The 17,926-nt window shown below is 46.9% G+C and overlaps 1 protein-coding gene across 6 annotated transcripts in view; it reads right to left on the bottom strand.

Moving 5' to 3' along the window:
* Nucleotides 1-17,926, bottom strand: part of IGSF9B (immunoglobulin superfamily member 9B) — a 1,213,970-nt gene that overhangs the window by 84,881 nt on the left and 1,111,163 nt on the right. The gene's annotated exons all lie outside the window — the stretch shown is intronic.

The following is a 17,926-nucleotide window of genomic DNA, read 5'->3' as shown; positions in this document are numbered from 1 at the left end:
ACATCAATTAGCCCCCCGCCAGCCCCCCCCTGTGCTGACTGCTGATGTGCTGCTGAATAGGCTGACCGCTGAAGTGCTGCTGAATAGGCTGACTGCTGAGGTGCTGCTGAATAGGCTGACTGCTGAAGTGCTGCTGAATAGGCTGACTGCTGAAGTGCTGCTGAATTGGCCGACTGCTGAGGTGCTGCTGAACAGAAAACCTTTGGGATGCTAAAGCCATGCTTTCTACCCGTAGTACTGACTGGGGATGAGACATGTGAAAAATGTCTTTTCATTAATAGATAGTATTTTTCTTTCTTTTTTCGGGTTGGGTGTGATGTTTCAGGGCAGGGTAAAAGACACCAGACAAAATGACATAGGGAATGCGGAGTCCTCTATGGTTCTCGACTGACCCTGTAGGGAAGGAGCAGTGTTGTTTTCCAGATCTTTAATTGGCATGTGCATGTTTATTTTACTAATTTGTTTCACTTGTGAACCCATTTGGTCCAATGTTTCTAAATTGTAAGCTTGTAGCATCTCCTTGTCTTTAAACACAAATATCCCTATTTTCGTAACTCTCTAATATTGGGAGGAATATTTCTGTTTCCAAAGGCTGGGGCATTTTAGTTAAAAAATATAGCCACGTTCTTTAGTAACATCTGTCACTTCTACATAATTCAAAGGGACCCATTTTGGCAACATGGGGAAGTTGGAGGTCAGGAATGGCCTATGCTTTGATATTACAAGCACATCTCTGTCGCAGGAACATGTCCCACTGAGCCATTTTACTTGCTTTATAACCTTTGCCTGGAGGCTGAATAAAGTTCTTTGCGGCAGCCACACTGCCTCTTGAGATATTTTACTCAGGGTTTGGAATGTATTGGTATATCTGCAGCTGCTGTATTAACCCACTTATACATATCATTTGGATTGTGAACTGATGGGTTTGGAATCTGTAACTTTCAGATTTCTCACACAGGTCATCAGCAAATCAATAAACATCTAAACAAAAAAACAGTTTTCGAATGGGGACTTCATAAACTTTTGTTCCAGCTGGATGGTTTTCAGCAGCAAAATAAAGGGGAGATCAGAGATCCAATGAAAATATTGAGAGTTTTGCTTGAACTCACCCTTACCCTGCCCAGCAAACTACCAGATGTGTCTATCCAGAACATAAAAGGCCGGGACTTCCTTTGCACTTTCACACCTGTGCTCTGCCTGTACACATTCAAAAAAGTGACAGCAGCATTTGTTTTATGATCCTTTCAAATGATAAGCCTGACCTGCCTGAATGATTCCAGGCACAACTTCAAAGCAGTACTTCATGTATTTTGTAGGGGAAACAATTCCGCTTTGAGGGATAATTAAGTATTCGGCCAAAGCCGAATATCACATTTTCAGCCACAATTCGGCCGAATACTTCATCAAAGCCGAATTTCGGTACACCCCTACATTCATGAGGAAGCAAAAACATACTGGGGATTGTGAAGCACTGTGGATCATTACAAACTAAGTGCACACAGTATATTGGTGGGTGTAGAGGTGGAGTTCATTTAACTGTGTGGTGGTGTGTAGAGTGGTTGTTGCATTTGGCAGTGGACGATGGCTGTCCCAAATGGGAATAGTTGATGTGTGTCCCGAGGTACAGATTATTTGGAAGTGTGTGTGTCGGCATGTGTTTGGAACTATGTAAAGATCACCATAACACAGGGGCCGTATCTGAAGTAAGTGCTGTGTTAAGTCTGTACAATATCAAAGAAGCTGTGAATTCCATCTGCATTGAGCAGGGCCGGCCTTAGGGCACGGCGGGCCAGGGGAGTCTTTCAGGGGCTCCCCCGTGCTGGCGTAGTGGGAGAAGGCGCGGCAGGTGCCCTTTTGTCATTAAACGCTTCTGCAGGGGGCATTTAATAACAAAAGGGTGCTGATGCTTCTCCTCGTTCCAACACGGGAGCAAGTCGGTTGGTATTGGAATAGGGCGCTCATGCATTAGCATGAGCGCCCTATTCCAGTGAATAACCCCCTGCGAGGCGGCAGAGTGAGGAGGTATAAAAAAAATGTGGCGCATCCTGCCCCCCCAACCCTATTGACCGGGGGGCGTGGAGAGGAGGGGGCGGGGCGCCAATTCTCCCAGGGCGCTGCTGCCGCTAAGGCCGGCCCTGGCATTGAGCCATCTGGGTAAATCGCTGCTGTTACTGAAAATGTATGAGCTTCTCTACAAATTAGTGCCAGCCACTCTGACTTTGGGTAACGCCTATGAGCCGCAGGGGAATTTGTTAACACTTCATGATGGCAACGCTCCTCCTCTCCCTTTTCAGTCGGGGAGTGACTATCCTGCCCTTAACTGTGCCCATACTGGCGGGACCAACCCCTCCCAATATCGAATGGCATTGCATGGTCAAAGGAAAGGAAAGACTTGGAGGAGTCAACGAGAGGGCTGAGTGAAGTGTGTCTGTCGAGCACAGGACGGGGTATACCGGCTGAATCTATGCGGCTCCAGATGACGTCCATGACTTAGCTTCCCAGTGCTCAAAAAGTACTCCCCTTGGCGTGGCCTGGGGCATACAAAAGAAAATGAAGGACTTAATCCCCACAGCGGGTACAAGTACTGAAATCAGGACTAATGCAAATACTCCTCCAGCATGCCTGGGGATAGGAATTTTCTCAATGATGGGAGTATTTTAAAAGCAGAAACATTGTTCGATGAAGTCGCTGCATTGAATCATGCCATTAATTTGGAAGACGCTGACAATTTGATTGCCAGTGAAGGAATACATAAAGCACTCCTAGCTGACTTGGAAGACTCACTGTCTATTATCACAGAGCATTTGACCATTGACTCGATTTCATCCACAGGACAACGCTCAGGGCAAGGTTTACATCATAACTTACGAGACATGAATGAAAGGGTGACACTTACAGCTCCTTCTATGTAGGATCTAAATTTAGTTCTGAGCTCTTGTCAGCCTTTATGAAAATATAAAATTAAAACTTTCCAACCACGCATTGCAGTTGAGTGAGATCCAGATAACGCTTCAATTGTTAAACTCTTTAACTCGGCTGAACTCTTTAAAATCTGCAAGGAGCTTGCCAACCCTGCTGCAGTCTCTACCTCTCCTGTCCCCTACCAGGCCCTCTGCACGGCACTGGCCTCTCACTTCATCTCTAAAACTCAGGACATCCTGTCCTCACTCTCCTCCTATCACCTCCCTCCCTCTCTTCCCTGCTCTTCCTCTGGCCCTTCTGCAGCCACCCCTCCTCCCTCCTTCTCTGCCTTTCCCCTTTTTTCTGCTGACAAGGTCTCCAGACAAGTCCGATCTATGAAAGTCTCGTCTAAACAGGTTCACCCCTGTTCCTCCAAAACAATCAAGGACCACATCGACTCCCTGGCTCCCGCCCTGGCTGACTTTTGCAACCACCCCTTCGCCTCTGGAGTCTTCCCATCCCCCCTCAAGCACTCCCTTGTGCACCCTCTTCTTAAGAAACCCTCTTCCGACCCCTCCTGCCCGGCTAACTATCGCCCAATCTCCATCACTCCCTTCCTGGGCAAGCTCCTGGAGAAACTGGCCATCTCCCAGCTTAACCTCCATGCTGAATCTGTTGGTAGCCTTCATGACCATCAGTCTGGCTTCAGAGCTGCCAGAAGCACGGAAACTGCTCTCCTGAACATCCGTGAAGACTTGCTCTCCAACCTTGATGCTAACACTCCTTGTGTTCTCATTTTGCTCGATCTCTCTTCTGCCTTTGATACTGTCAACCATGCCATCCTGCTCAACCGTCTCCGTGATAACCTGGGTATCACTGGTCAGGCTCTGGCGTGGCTGACTTCTTTCCTTTCCAATCGACCCTCCCAGGTCGAATTTGGGTCCTGCCTCTGTGACGTCTTCTTCTCCACCTGTGGTGTTCCCCAGGGATCTAACCTCTCTCCCTGGCTTTTCAACCAGTACCTGTCACTCCTTGCCCACTGCATCGCCGCCCTCTGCCCCAACTTTCAGTGCTATGCGGACGATACCCAGCTCATTTTCAGGCTACCCTCGGCCTCCTCCTCTCCTTCCCTCATCTCTTACTGTCTGTCTGCTATCCAGGAATGGTGTGCCGCCAAAGACCTCTGCCTTAATGCCAGTAAGACTGAGATTCTACTCATTGGCACACCCACTCCCTCCTTCCCTGCAGCTCTCTGGGTGGCCTCTCTTGGCCCTCTTCCTGCTCCTACCTGCAAGGCTAAAAACCTCGGGGTCATCTTCGACTCTACACTCTCCTTCTCTCCTCACATATCTGACGTCTCTAAGAAGTCACACTACCAGCTGCACCTCCTCAGAGGTATTCTTCCCTTCCTCTCCTTCCCCCAGAAGCTCACTGTCTCCCGAGCCCTGGTTCTCTCGAAGCTGGACTACTGTAACAGCCTCTATCTTAATCTGCCTGCCTCCACTCTCCGCCCTCTGCTACTCATCCAGAACAGAACTGCGAGACTTCGCCTTGGCCTCAAGCCCAGGGACCGTATCTCTCCAGGACTGAAATCTCTACACTGGCTCCCAGTGGCTGCGAGGATTAAGTTCAAAACCCTCTGCATTATCCACAAGGCCTTCTGGGGCCTGGGGCCAAAATACCTTCAACTCTCTCTCCCTAAATATCTTCCTTCCCGAGCCCTTCGCTCATCCATCTCCAACTCCTTCAGGGTCAGCCGCTTCTCAAAGCAACGAGCTGGGGGTAGATCTCTCTCCGCGGCAGGGGCCTCCCTCTGGAACAGCCTTCCTGCCTCCCTGAAACTTGAGGAGAACCATCTCCGGTTCCGGAAGCACCTCAAAACCTTCCTCTTTGCTTCTGCTTTCTCTGTCCCTCTCCCCTGCTAAATTCTACCCTGAAATTGCACTGAATCTACAACTGGGCCACTCTCACCGACCTTGGTCCTGGGCCCAGACACCCTCCACTTGCACTGCCCCGCTGGCATCGCATCCCCTGCACTGCGGGACTGTCTCTGTATCCCTACAGCCCCCCCTTCCCAGCACTTGCCTGCACTTACCTTGCACTTGCCACCAGCTGGCCATATTTATTTATTTATTTTTATTCTACTTACTTGTACTGCACTTCCCCCTCCCCTTCCCCTTGCACTTTTCCCTTCCCCTACCCCTGCACTTGCACGGTCTGAATGATACCTGGCCTAGTAGGATCGTTGTCTGTCTTCCCCTTGTCCTCCACCCCCGCCCCGTCGTGCCTTTAAACACTTGTGTATAGGCGCGTTACAAATGCCATGTCATATCATATCATAAAAGAATTATTAGAATAAAAAGAGAAAAATCATGTGGAATTGATGCAAGCTTGGCTCTGTTCACCCCCATAACCTCCCGGTATCTGCACCTCCTGTCCTCTCCTGCTCTTCGGTGCAGGATCTGGTCATCAATACACAAGGGGTTCCCTCAGGCTCCAACGTTCCTACTTGCTCCAGGGCTCACATTTTGGAGATTAATACGCAAGTAGCTCTTTCAGGCTCTAATATTCCTCCATCTCAGGAACTAGAGCATAACACACTAGAAATCCCCTCGAGAGCACCATTGGCCCCTAAATCCAAAAAGAATTTAAAGAAATCACAACATTTGAAAAAGAAAATGGAAGGAAAAATGCAAGGAAGTTCTTAAGAAACTTGGATTTTTCCGAGGTGGAAGAGGATACATCCCTGGAAAGATTGCAGGATAAATCGACCAGAGGACATATTCATCGAAAAGAAATGCCCTCCAACACCGTTCAGCACTACCTTAGTAGCTTCGGATGTTTCATTTGTAGCAGGAAACTCATGTGTGCCCGAAACATTAGAGCCATTTTCTAGAGGGGAAAGAAATGTCCTGAGAAAGTGCAAGAAAAGAGACTAATGATTGCTGTAGGATTGCAAACGCAAACTTGGGAGATTGTGGCAACTGGTCGGGATGGAAGACCGCTTGGTGTTGAGGGAGCCAGGGATCAGATGGAATTCAAAGCTCCCTTAAGAGCCGGCCCAAGTTCATTGTGTTTGCAAGTGCCTGCCTCCCAGATAGAATCGCAACCAGCTGGCTCAGATTCCAACTCACAGTCCTGTAATTCCTGCAGGGGGGTGCAAGCGGTCATATAAAGGAGCCAACACATAGAAAAAAGCGAATAAAAGCTGCTTTTTCAAAGAAGGTTTGGTAGTAACAGCTTTTCAAGTCACACGCCCAAGTAGTATTAAATAGAAGAGCTATTTTATGACTATTTCATGAGATATCTGCACTTCTAACAATAAATGACATAGATTATGTGTATTTTCCGTTTAATGACTGTCCAGGTTTAGTGGAAGTTGGCTTCAAGTCTTTTCCCGTTGTAGCAAAGGTTTTGAAGAGATTGAAGAAATTAGCAGATTGGGGTAGGATATTTCACAAGAAGCACAGGATATGAATAGGAGGGGGCATGAGCAAAAAGGTGTCTGTGTAAGTAGGAGGGCGGATGGGCCACAAGCTCACTCAAAAAATCATTTGGTAATAGTATTCTAATAAGCCTAACGATGGCTGCTCTAATAAAACAACTAGGTACCAGATCTTGTGAAGGGTAAGGACTTGGCCTGGGTTCCTGAAATGTTATCTCAGGTATTAAAGAAATTAGGGGGGCATGGTATAAAGCTCTAACCCTATCCAGCCCGTCTCCGATAGCCTGGAACAAACAGGGTTTCAGATGTTTCATGAATGATATATCAAGAGCTTATATGTTGGGTAATTGTGATTTAGTTATGCTGCCTTGATAAACATTGATAGGTTTTCCGTACTTAAACAATTAGCCACAAACGTGAATGGTGGTTGGGCGGTCTACTCACTGCCATGAGAAGTTTGGTGATAAAAAAAAACAAAGGTTTTGTCCTCGAACATCTCCGCTATCCTTGTGGTAAAGGTATGTCTCCAACCAAAAAGCATTATGCGGTGCCTTCTGTTGGTGGATCTATGTTGGAATCCCATGCATTCAAAATTAGATGCTTTTTAACAAATGTGTCTGAAATATTATTCAAAGCCATTGACACACAGGACTCCATCAATATCATTCTTGCGGGTGATATTAACTCATATTGTTCACCCTCTATCTGTGGCTCTCGTAAGGGAACTCTTGGAGAGAAACATGGGCTAAGGTGGTCAAAGTTTTTCGATGCCTGGGATCTCGTGGAGGCTAATGGGAGAGTGGCGCGAGATCTTAATACAGAAGCGACTTGGAAGAGTGATGCATCTAGAAGAATCATTGATTATCTGGTGCTATCATGTAATCTGTTCTCTCGCTGCAAGCCGTTTATAATCATTGACTCATCATAGCGCTCATAGTATGCTACTGCACATTTCTCTGCAGCTCACGCCCAACGGACTGTAAATCCTGGGAGCAATTGAATTCCAAGTACAGGGAGTGTGGAAGCACGCCTCATTCTAATTTAGGAGGTTGTGTTGATAGTTTCTCGCAAAAGCATCTGGAATATGCATGCTCAGTGTCCAATATTTGGGATTTCCTGAGGGATCAAGCTCCCCCATCACAACTGGTTTGAAAGCGAGAGACAAATTCAAGGCACTTATTTGATCCAGAATTCTGGGAAAAGAAACTATCGCTGAAGAAAAGATTACGAGATCTAAGAAATCTGAAACTTACTGGGGATGATTTCTAGAAAGAGAAAAGGAGTGCTGAGGTCTGTGTATCAGAACTGGCTTAGAGCACATCACTTTTTTTCTAGAGCAGAGGCAGGGTGAACAGATACTTTCTATTTTAACCACCAAGAATGCACGTCATTTTTGGTCTTTAGTGAATCTAGATGCCAAGCCCCAAAGCTAGCCTGCAAAGTAACCATGTTTTAGAAGTTAGCTGGAAAGAGTATTTTGAGAACATTTACAAAAAACCAAGTGGAGAAACCATGGGACCTACGGATCAGTCCCTTTGGGAACTCCACCTTACAGTTAAAGATATCAATCTCTTCATTTCCAGGGCATCATCGTCCAGAGCAGCTGGACCCAACGGCCTTAGAAATCAAAATCTTAAGGAAGCTCTTTGCTCATACATTCTCTTACTTCTTTTCAGAAGTATAGTTCTGCTTAAACAGACCCTACTTCCATAGACGACCTAAAAAAGTATCCCTATTTACAAGAAGGGCGATCGTGCTTACCCAGCTAACAATCGGTCGATCACCTTTCTTGATGCAGACAGCAAGATTTTTGTCACAGCTCTGTTGAAAGAAATGTAAAATCGTGGATCTTGAAGAACGTTCAAATATGCTTCAGAAAAGGGATGTCAACCACTCTTAAAGGCCTGATAATGAACACCTTCTGCGTTAACGCTTGGACCAAAGGTAATCCTTCTGTATATGCCTCTTTAATAGATTTTTTAAAAGTCTTTGATACCATTAACCATGGCTGATTATGGCTAACACTTAAACAATCGGGCCTGCCTTCCTCTCTTCTCTTCTCTCAATTATAATACACATCCATGAGACTACTATGGTCCAAGTAAGATTAAATGGGCAGGGACATCTGACAAATTCTATCAAGACGGAAAGAGGTCTAAGGCAGGGGTGCATCCTTGACCGCTGCCTTTTTCACTTATACCTGGCAGACTTGGGGAGGTTTTGAAGAAAAATGCTTTTGTCAGCCCTAAAATGGGTAATCAAAAACAGTTTGCTGGATGGCCTATGCGGATGACATAGCATTAGGTGAGCACACTCCCATAGGCCTCCAGAGTCTTCTAAATGCTCACAGGATTTATCTACATGATAATGACCTGATGATCAATCCTCAAAAGTCTTACATAACATGCTTTTCCAAGAGAGTGAGAAATCATCAAGGTTGTAAATGGTTTCTAGAGTCTGCTGAGACACTGCTGGTAAAAGAAATGCTATATTAAGGTTTCGAATTAACAGCACAACTAAATCTCCTGTTTGAGCAGAATGGTTTAGAAGGGAGGATTGATCAATTTGTTGTAAAATGAAGGAACAAGTTACTTACACATGGTAACGTTCTTTCGACTGGATGTTCCTCCCAAAAATGCCTCATCTTTCATATTTCCAATATCCAGCTTTGCTGCTTTTGAAAAATATTTTCAGCAGGGGGCGCTGTGCATCAATGCCTGTCCACTCGATGTCCCTTGGAGGCCTCCGTCTGGATGTCGACGTCATCGAAGGTATATGTAGCACACGCAGTGCCCGTTGGCTTCAGTTCCGGTTTTAAGAGTGAAGGATTTATCTTGTACCTGACGGTTACTCCTCCTGCGAGAGCGTAGACTGTAACCGCAAGGGAAATTCTACTGCAGGGAAGTTGGGAGGGGTGAAAAGGAATAAGTGGGAGGAACATCCAGTCAAAAGAACATTATAAGGGATAAGTAACTTGTTCTTCGAATGGATTGTGACCTGCCACATATTCCTTATCTTTGATACACGCCCAAAGCAGTTTATAGAATTTGGAGGAGGGAGTCAGAATTTTATATGACATTTTGAATAGCTTTCGTGATTGTGTGTCCACAGAATGCCACACTGCTTTGCCAAATGCAGTTTCCTGACATGAAGAAGAGTCTAAACTATAATGTTTACTGAAGGTGTGTACAGACAACCGTGTTGCAGCTGCACATATATCCGTTATTGGTACTCCGCTCTGTAAAGCAGAGGAAGTTGCCATGCCTCTGGTCAAATGAGCCCGTAGGCCTTCTGGAGGATCTTTTCCCACCAGTTTGTAGCATTCAGATATTGCCAAAATAATCCAGCTGGATAGTGTTTGTTTGGTAATAGCCATACCCAATCTGTGACCGGAATAGCCCATGAATAATTGGTCACCCTGTCTTAACTTTGCCATTCTAGATATGTAAAAGCTCAGTGCACATTTAGGGTCAAGCCTGTGAAGTATTTCCTCTTCCTTCCCAGGGTGTGGAGGAGGATAAAAAAATGATAAAGTTATCTTTTGTGTGAGATGAAACTCAGAGACAATTTTGGGTAGAAAAGTGGGTTTCACCTTCAGCACCACTTTCTTGTAAAATACTGTGTAAGGAGGCTTGCAGGCTAAGGCCTGTAGCTCACTCACCCTTCTGGCAGATGTATTTGCCACTAAGAAGATTGTTTTCAGGGTTAGATGCCTCAAAAGACAGGAGTGTAATAGCTCGAAAAGGAGCCCCATCATAAACTTCAACACTAGTTTCCCGAATTGGAACTTGAAAAGGTATTGGAGGGAAATCATTTGTCAGACCCTTTAAAAATTGTACTATTAAAAGGTATTTTAAAGTAAGAAACATCTTCTGAAGTGCACTTAAAAATAGAAAGTGCTGCTATGTATCCCTTGATGATACCAATCTTGAGCCTTATATAACAAAAAGGATAACACCATTGGTGTATTACATGTAAATGGGTCAACATTCTTACCTCTACACCAGCTTCAGAACTTATTCCAACGGCAGAGGTACACAGATTTAGTTGCTGGCCTTCTGGCCAAAAGCCAAATCTCCATTACGTCGTCCGGGAGGTCCCAATCCCTGTATCTCAGCCTCTCAGAAACCACACGTGAAGGCTGAGCATCCTGATAAAAGGATGGAGAACCCAGCCCTCCTCCCAAGCCCAAGGAGAGAAGCTCCCCTCTTTGTAGGAGTATCAGAGGGCAGATGGACATGTCCAGAAGGTCCGGGTACCACATCCTCCTGGCCCAATCCAGAGCCACTAGGATCATAGGTTTCCTAAACTTGCTCAACCTCCTGATTACGTCAGGAATGATGGGGACTGGAGCAAACGCATGCAGGAGTGGAAAGTCCCAGTCCACCACAAAGGGTCTCTTAGAGCTCCTCTTGGGAGAAATTCCTTGGGGCAGTCCAGCTCGCACTTCTGTTTGGCACCGGTCATGAACAAATCCACTTGATGTGTTCCCCAAAGGGTGAAGATCTCTTGAGGACTTCCTGAGCTAGTTCCCACTCGTGGGAGACTGTGCTCTGCCTGCTCAGAGCATCCGCCATTGTGTTCTTCTCTCCAGCTAGGTGAACTGCCGACAGAGAGATTCCTTCTTGTATTGCCCAGCACCAGAGCTGCAATGCCTCTCTGCACAGTGGCAATGACCCTACACCTCCTCTCTTGTTGAGGAGGTACATGGCCACTGTGTTTTCCGTCATTATAAGGACATTCTTTCCCCGTACAGATGGCAGAAATGCCCAGCGCTAGTCTGATTGCCCTCAGCTCTAAAAGGTTGATATGTAGTTTGGACTCCGATGTTGACCAACGACCGCTGATTGTCAGATAGTTGGTATGGGCTCCCCACCCTGTGAGTGAGACGTCCGTCACTACCGTTATCTCTGGTAATGGTTGCCAAAATGGTTCTCCTTACAAGATCTTCTCCCGGCAGGCCCACCACTGAAGGTCAAGTGAGACTCTGCTTGGGATTTGTAGGAGGTCCGACATCCTTCCTGAGAATTGGGACCACTGAGTCCTGAGAGTCCATTGGAGAGATCGCATTCTCAGGCGAGCCTCTGGCACCAGGAAGATGCAGGCTGCCATGAGGCCGAGCAACCACAGAAAATCGAAGGCCAGTAGACGCTGGGCATTCTGGAATTTGGTCACAATCTGCAGAATGTCTTGAGACTCACCTCTGGCGGCGAGCCTTTTCCCAGGGATGCATCCAGGACTGCCTCAATTAATTGGAGTCTTTGTGATTGTATCATGTGTGACTTCTTGAAGTTGAGGGAGAAGCCCAGTCGGTGAAGGGAGTGGCAGGTATAGGTGAGATGTTCTAAGGCCTGTTCTGGGGAACTGGCCCTGATCAGCCAATCCTCTAGGTAGGGGTAAATGTGAATTCCCCCTCTCCTGAAACTTGCTGCCACAACCGCCATCAGTTTGTTGCATACCCTTGGGGCGTAGGTCAGCCCAAATGGCAGAACTCGAAACTGATAATGAGAACTGCCAATGGTGAACCTCAGGTACCTTCTGTGCTTGAGATGGATTGGCACATGAAAGTAAGCGTCCTGAAGGTCCAATGATACCATCCAATCCTGAAGCTGGAGGGCCTGAAGGATCTGAGATAGGGTTACCATCTTGAACTTGTCCTTCCTGAGGAACTTGTTCAAGTCTCCTAAGTCCAAGATAGGTCTCAATCCTCCATCATTTTTGGGGATTAGAAAATACGGGGAGTACCAACCCTTGTTCCTCTCTGCTACAGGTACTGTTTCTATGGCACCTTTCTCTAGCAGGGTTAGTATCTTCTGCATAAGGAGCGGATCGGGAACTTTCAAAGAGCTGTTCCCCGGTGGATGACTGAGGCTTTTGCAGAAAAGGTAGGCAGTAACACTGGGCAACTGTTTCCAATGCCCATGCACCTGAAGTAATAGCCTGCCATTCTGTCAGATGGTGTGACAATCTGCCTCCCACTGCAGTATTGTGAACTAAGTCCTCAGAGAAGTTTTGGGGCGGCTGACGCAGTGGCTGAAGGTAAGGCAGCTGCTACTGTTGCGGTCTTAGTACTTCTTCCCTGTCCACCGTGGGGGAATCTTCTTTGTCCTCTTTGAGCTGTCTGTCCTCTGCCCCTTTCAAATGTGGAGTAGTGACGAAAGGACCTATCCCTCCAGGGTGTACCCATGGGGTGGTTTGGAGGTTGTCTGATTGCACACCAAGTGATTTGGCTGCTGGCGTAGAAGTTTGCAGCTTCTCCAAACTCTCATCGGCCTGGCTTCCGAATAAATGAGTGCCGTCAAAGGGCATGTTGCGAAGTCTGGATTGTACGTCTGGGGCAAATCCCGACTTTCTCAACCAGGCAAATCTGCGCATCACTGTACTTGCCGCCATAACTCTGCTAATACTGTCAGCAGAGTCGAGACCAGTCTGGAGGGATTCGCACATCGCATCTTTCCCATCCTTGACAATGTTTAAAAACCTGTCTTGCTCTTCGGCAAAATGGTCAGCCGCCATGGAAATGCACTCCCAAAGGGTGTGAGAAAACCTTGTGAAGGTGCACGTAACATTAGCGGATTTCAAGGCCATACCCCTAGCCCAGCCGAAAAGGCTTTTTTGGCCAGGGTGCCATAACGCTTGTCATCCCTATCCGGAGGGATTGTAGGATAGGCATTCTGCCTGCTGCTGGAGGTGGCGGCTTGAACCACTAGACTCTCTGGTGTTGGGTGTTTGGACAAGTAAAATGGATCAGAGCTAGAAACATTGCATTTTGAAGTTAACTTTTTGTTGGCAGCCGGAATAACCTCTGGTGCCGCCCAGTTGGTAGCCACACACCTTTGTAAGGCTTGATGGAAAGGCACAATTGGGTCCTCTTGTGGTCCCCTGTCCAAAATGTCAGTTAAATCGTCTTGCTCAAAGACTGGAGTTGGTCTCGACCAATCCATATACTCCATAACTCTTGACAATTACCTGTATGTCACTTCTGCGTGGTCACCAGTGTCTGCATTGCCACTCAATCTCTGGTGAGGTGTCTAACCCACTGGCATCGTGCAGGCATTCTTGTAAGTTTTTTTATTCTAGAATCCTCTGAAATTAATGCCTATGGTACTGATGGTGTTCCATACTGTAAACCAAAAGATATGGATTCAACAGAAGATTCCTCTGCATCCTCTTAAATAGAGGAGAGAGACTTGAAATATCAGACCTGGGCAAAGGAGTATATGTCATCTCCATTGTAGTAGATGTCATTATATTGCTGTCATGAACCATGGACATAGCCCCTTCTGGTCTTCCTGGTCCTGGTCCAGACGGAGAGTGTGCTCCTTGATACTTCCAACATGGCCGTGCCCAGTGCCGTGTTCCGTACTAGCCTGTACGTCGGACACGGCACGTTCTATAAATGGGCCATGCCCCCGCGCGTCTCAACGCTATCTCTAGGTAGTGTCTCGACGTGTGTGTGCTGCTCGGCGTTACCCTTCCAAGTTCCTGGCCAACTCCCTTATTCTTTCTTCCCTTTTCCCCTGTTTCCAGTATCTCTTACCTTTCTTCGATCCTCTTCCTGGACGTCCTGGAATACGCGACTTCCTGGAACTTTGAACGCTCGCGCTGGTGTCAGACTCGACTCGCGTGCACTTATACAAGTCCCGGTCCGGCCGGGAGAAGGAGTCCTCCGCGGAACGCCACAAGAAGAGAACTCAGGTGAGCCGGGGGGAAACCTTTGTCAGATTGAGACGCCAAACGATCAACACTGATACCGCTATGGAGAAAGCGGTCCAGGACCTCATGTGCGGCATGCAGGAGCTAACAACCGAGGTACAGAACTTAAAGGCAGAAAACGCAGCCTTGAAACAATTAGTGCTGTCATGTGACTCTGCCAATAAGGAAAGCATGATACTGGGTGGAGTGGTAGACAAATACGATTGCTCGCCAAAATCCTTACGTGGATTTCTGGATTTCTGCTTGGTGCATTTTACATTCAAGCCCTATTATTTTTCAACTTCCAGGGCCAAGGTGGGCTTCATAATCTCCCACCTTACAGGGAATGCGTTATCTTGGGCCACTCCCCTAGTGAACTCTGGAGACGTCCTCCTGGACGATTATGATGCATTTATTCAGGCGCTCAAGTCTATGTTTGACCGCCCCGAACAAGTGTTCAGCGCCTAGGAACGCCTACTTGATTTTCGGCAAGGATCCCAGGATATGCTAAAGTTCGTTACCAGATTCAAACAGCTGGTAAAGGAGGCTGATTGGGGCCCTGAAGCGAGTTTCACCTTATTTCTCAGGGGTCTAAATGACGATATCAAGGATGAATTAGCCAGAGTGGCTCGCCCCAGTTAGTTTCAGGCTTTGGTAGATCTAGCCTTACAAATAGACTTTCGTATCCAGGAAAGAAGGGCTGAAAGGAAAAAGGCTAAGACTGCCTTTCAACGAATTCCACCGGAGTCGACTGTGAAATCCGATCCTGTCTCAACCCCTGATAACGACTCTGAACCAATGCAAATAGGCTCCTTTCGTGGGCCAATTACTCCACAAGAAAGGATGAGAAGAATTCACACCGGCCTGTGTATGTATTGTGCCTCAGACAAGCATCTTGTTAGAGAATGTCCTTTAGCCCCTCCACGGCGTTCGGGAAACGCCAGCTCCCGGTCCTAGATGGAGCGAGGTTTCGGGAGAAAGATGTCTGCTCCACATCAATCACATCCTTGAACTCTCCTGGACAGAATAACCTGGTGGTGCTACAGGCCTTTCTATCGCCCTCCAAGCACAAGACCTATCCCATACTGGCCCTGGTGGACTGTGGAGCTTTGGGAATTTTCATTGATCAAGACTGGGTTATCAGACATAAAATACCATATGAGTCACAGAACATTAAACAGCCGGTAGAAGCAATTGATGGGAGACCTCTCTCTTCAGGACCCATAACCCTACAGACAAAAGAGGTCCGTCTCTCCATAAACCACCACCAAGAGCAGATTACATTCGACATCATCAAATCAGCCCATTACCCTATGGTTCTGGGTATGCCCTGGCTTCAAAGACATAATCCGTACATTAATTGGACAGCAGGGTCATTGCTTCTGGGCTCTGAGTTTTGTATGTCCCACTGTTTATCCCTGGATCTCTCATTAACACCAGCTATTGAACATTCAGGAGAGCAAAAAACCTCACTCATGGTTTCCAACATTGTACAAGTCCCAGAGGTCTACCAAGGATATACTGATGTATTTTCGACTGCCATAGTCCAGGCTTTACCCCCTCACAGACCCGAAGATTGTGCCATTAAGACAGATCCCTCGGCAGTAATTCCCTTTGGCAGAATGTTTATCCTTTCAGAACCTGAGAAAAAGGCCCTCTGAAAATACCTGGACATCAATTTGGAAAATGGCACCATAAGACCCTCAAAATCTCCAGCGGGTGCCTCATTGTTCTTCGTTCCTAAGAAGGATTCCAAGGAACTCAGACCCTGCCTCGACTACCGTGGTCTAAATCAATGCACCCTCAAAGATCGGTACCCTCTGCCTCTGATTTCAGATATCCTGGAAGCTGTCAGAGGCGCCGTAATATTCACGAAGTTGGACCTCCGGGGTGCCTATCACTTAATCCGTATCCGGGAAGGGGACGAATGGAAGACCGCCTTTAGAACGCCCTTTGGTCACTTTGAATATCTAGTCATGCCCTTTGGATTAGCTAATGCCCCTGCAGTTTTTGAACGTTTCATGGATAGGGTGTTTTCTGACATGCTTTTTCTCTTTGTCATTGTCTATCTAGACAACATTTTGATTTATTCCAAGGATCCCTTGAAACATGAAGAACATGTCATGGGGGTACTACAACGGCTCTGTGAAAACAAGCTCTTGGTCAAACCTGAGAAATGTCTTTTTCACGTGACTTCAGTTCATTACCTTGGATTCATCCTCAGCCCAGAAGGAGTTGGAATGGACCCTTCAAAGGTAAAGGCCATACTGGCCTGGCCTGCTCCTACATCGGTGAAACAGGTTCAGTCTCTCTTGGGACTTGCTAACTTTTATCGAAAGTTCATTCCTACCTTTTCTGAGCTCGTCCAACCGATCGTTGCTCTGCTGAAGAAGGATGTTCCCTTCATCTGGTCTTCCTCACAAGAGAAGGCTTTTCAACGCTTGAAGACAAGATTCACGCAAGCCCCCGTCCTGGCTCAGCCTGACTTAGATCGCCCTTTCATAGTGGAAACGGATGCCTCCAACCATGCCATAGGAGCAGTCTTGAAACAGGTGCTTGAGGACAAGATGGACCACCCAGTGGCTTACCTCTCTAGAACCCTAACAACCAGCGAAACCCATTACTCCGTCCTGGAAAAGGAGCTGTTGGCAATCCGCCAAGCCTTCACAGAATGGCGACATTTACTCCTGGGTGCTAGATATCCAGTCCAGGTCCGTACGGACCATCGAAATCTACAAATTCTCTAATCTATGGAGTGCAGGAAAAGTCGTCAGGCGCGTTGGGCCTACTTCTTCGCCCAGTACCAATTCCAAATCACTCATGTTCCTGGATCACAAAACGTGATTGCGGACGCCTTGTCCCGGCATCCTGACTATTTAACCACTGAAGATAGGACCTATCCTACAATGTTTCCCAACACAATCTTTATAGCTCAAGCGATCAACCTCTTGGAAGAGATTCGAGCCAAAACCCAGTCCTCTGACCTCTGGAAGGACGTCTCTAGGAAGAATCCCTGGAACTTAAGAATCAAGGAAGGATACTTATTCAAGGACAATGCCTTGGTCATTCCCACACCGAAACTTCAACATAAAATAATAACTCTCTGCCATGATACTTTTCATTCTGGACATCGTGGTGTAACCAACACGCTCCGTTTTATACAAAGACAGTTTTGGTGGCCGGAAATGAAATGCAAGATACAAGAGTACATCCACACCTGTACTGTCTGCAGTCAGAATAAGCACAATAAGAGACTGGTGGGCCTTCTATTGCAACCTACACTGCCAACAAGACCATGGGAATGTATAGCTACAGACTTCATCGTGGAATTACCACCTTCCCGGGGTTACACAACCATCATGGTAACCATAGACTTGTTTACTCATATGGCACATCTCACGCCTCTCTATAAACTTCCTTCCTCTTCAGAGCTCGCAGGAATTTTCCTAGAACACATTTTCCGTCTTCATGGACTCCCTTCCAAGATCATATCGGACCGAGGACCGCAATATATTTCACAATTCTGGAAACATCTCTGTTGTGTTCTAGGGATTCAACGCGCTCTTTCATCTGGATATCACCCACAGACCAACGAGCCACAGAACGTGTTAATCAAACCCTGGAGCAATATCTTCGTTGTTTCGCAAACCAAGGTACAGGATGATTGGTCCCTCCTTATACCCTTGGCCGAATTTGCCTATAACAATTCAGATCACTCAGCGATCAACGTTAGCCCCTTCTATTGCAGTCAAGGTTTTCATCCCTCCGTGTTACCTTCAGTTCTACCACATCCAACTCCAGTACCTTCACTTGATTCCTGGATTGAAACTCTCCTGAACATCCACAAGGAAGCCAAGGAACAATTGGGAAAGGCCCAGATTCGCA

This window comes from Ambystoma mexicanum, chromosome 9 (genome assembly GCF_040938575.1).
Source record: "Ambystoma mexicanum isolate Mex_15411 chromosome 9, UKY_AmexF1_1, whole genome shotgun sequence".
Taxonomy (NCBI): domain Eukaryota; kingdom Metazoa; phylum Chordata; class Amphibia; order Caudata; family Ambystomatidae; genus Ambystoma; species Ambystoma mexicanum.
Note: the sequence above shows the minus strand (reverse complement) of the source record. Positions and strands in the feature narration are given on the sequence as shown.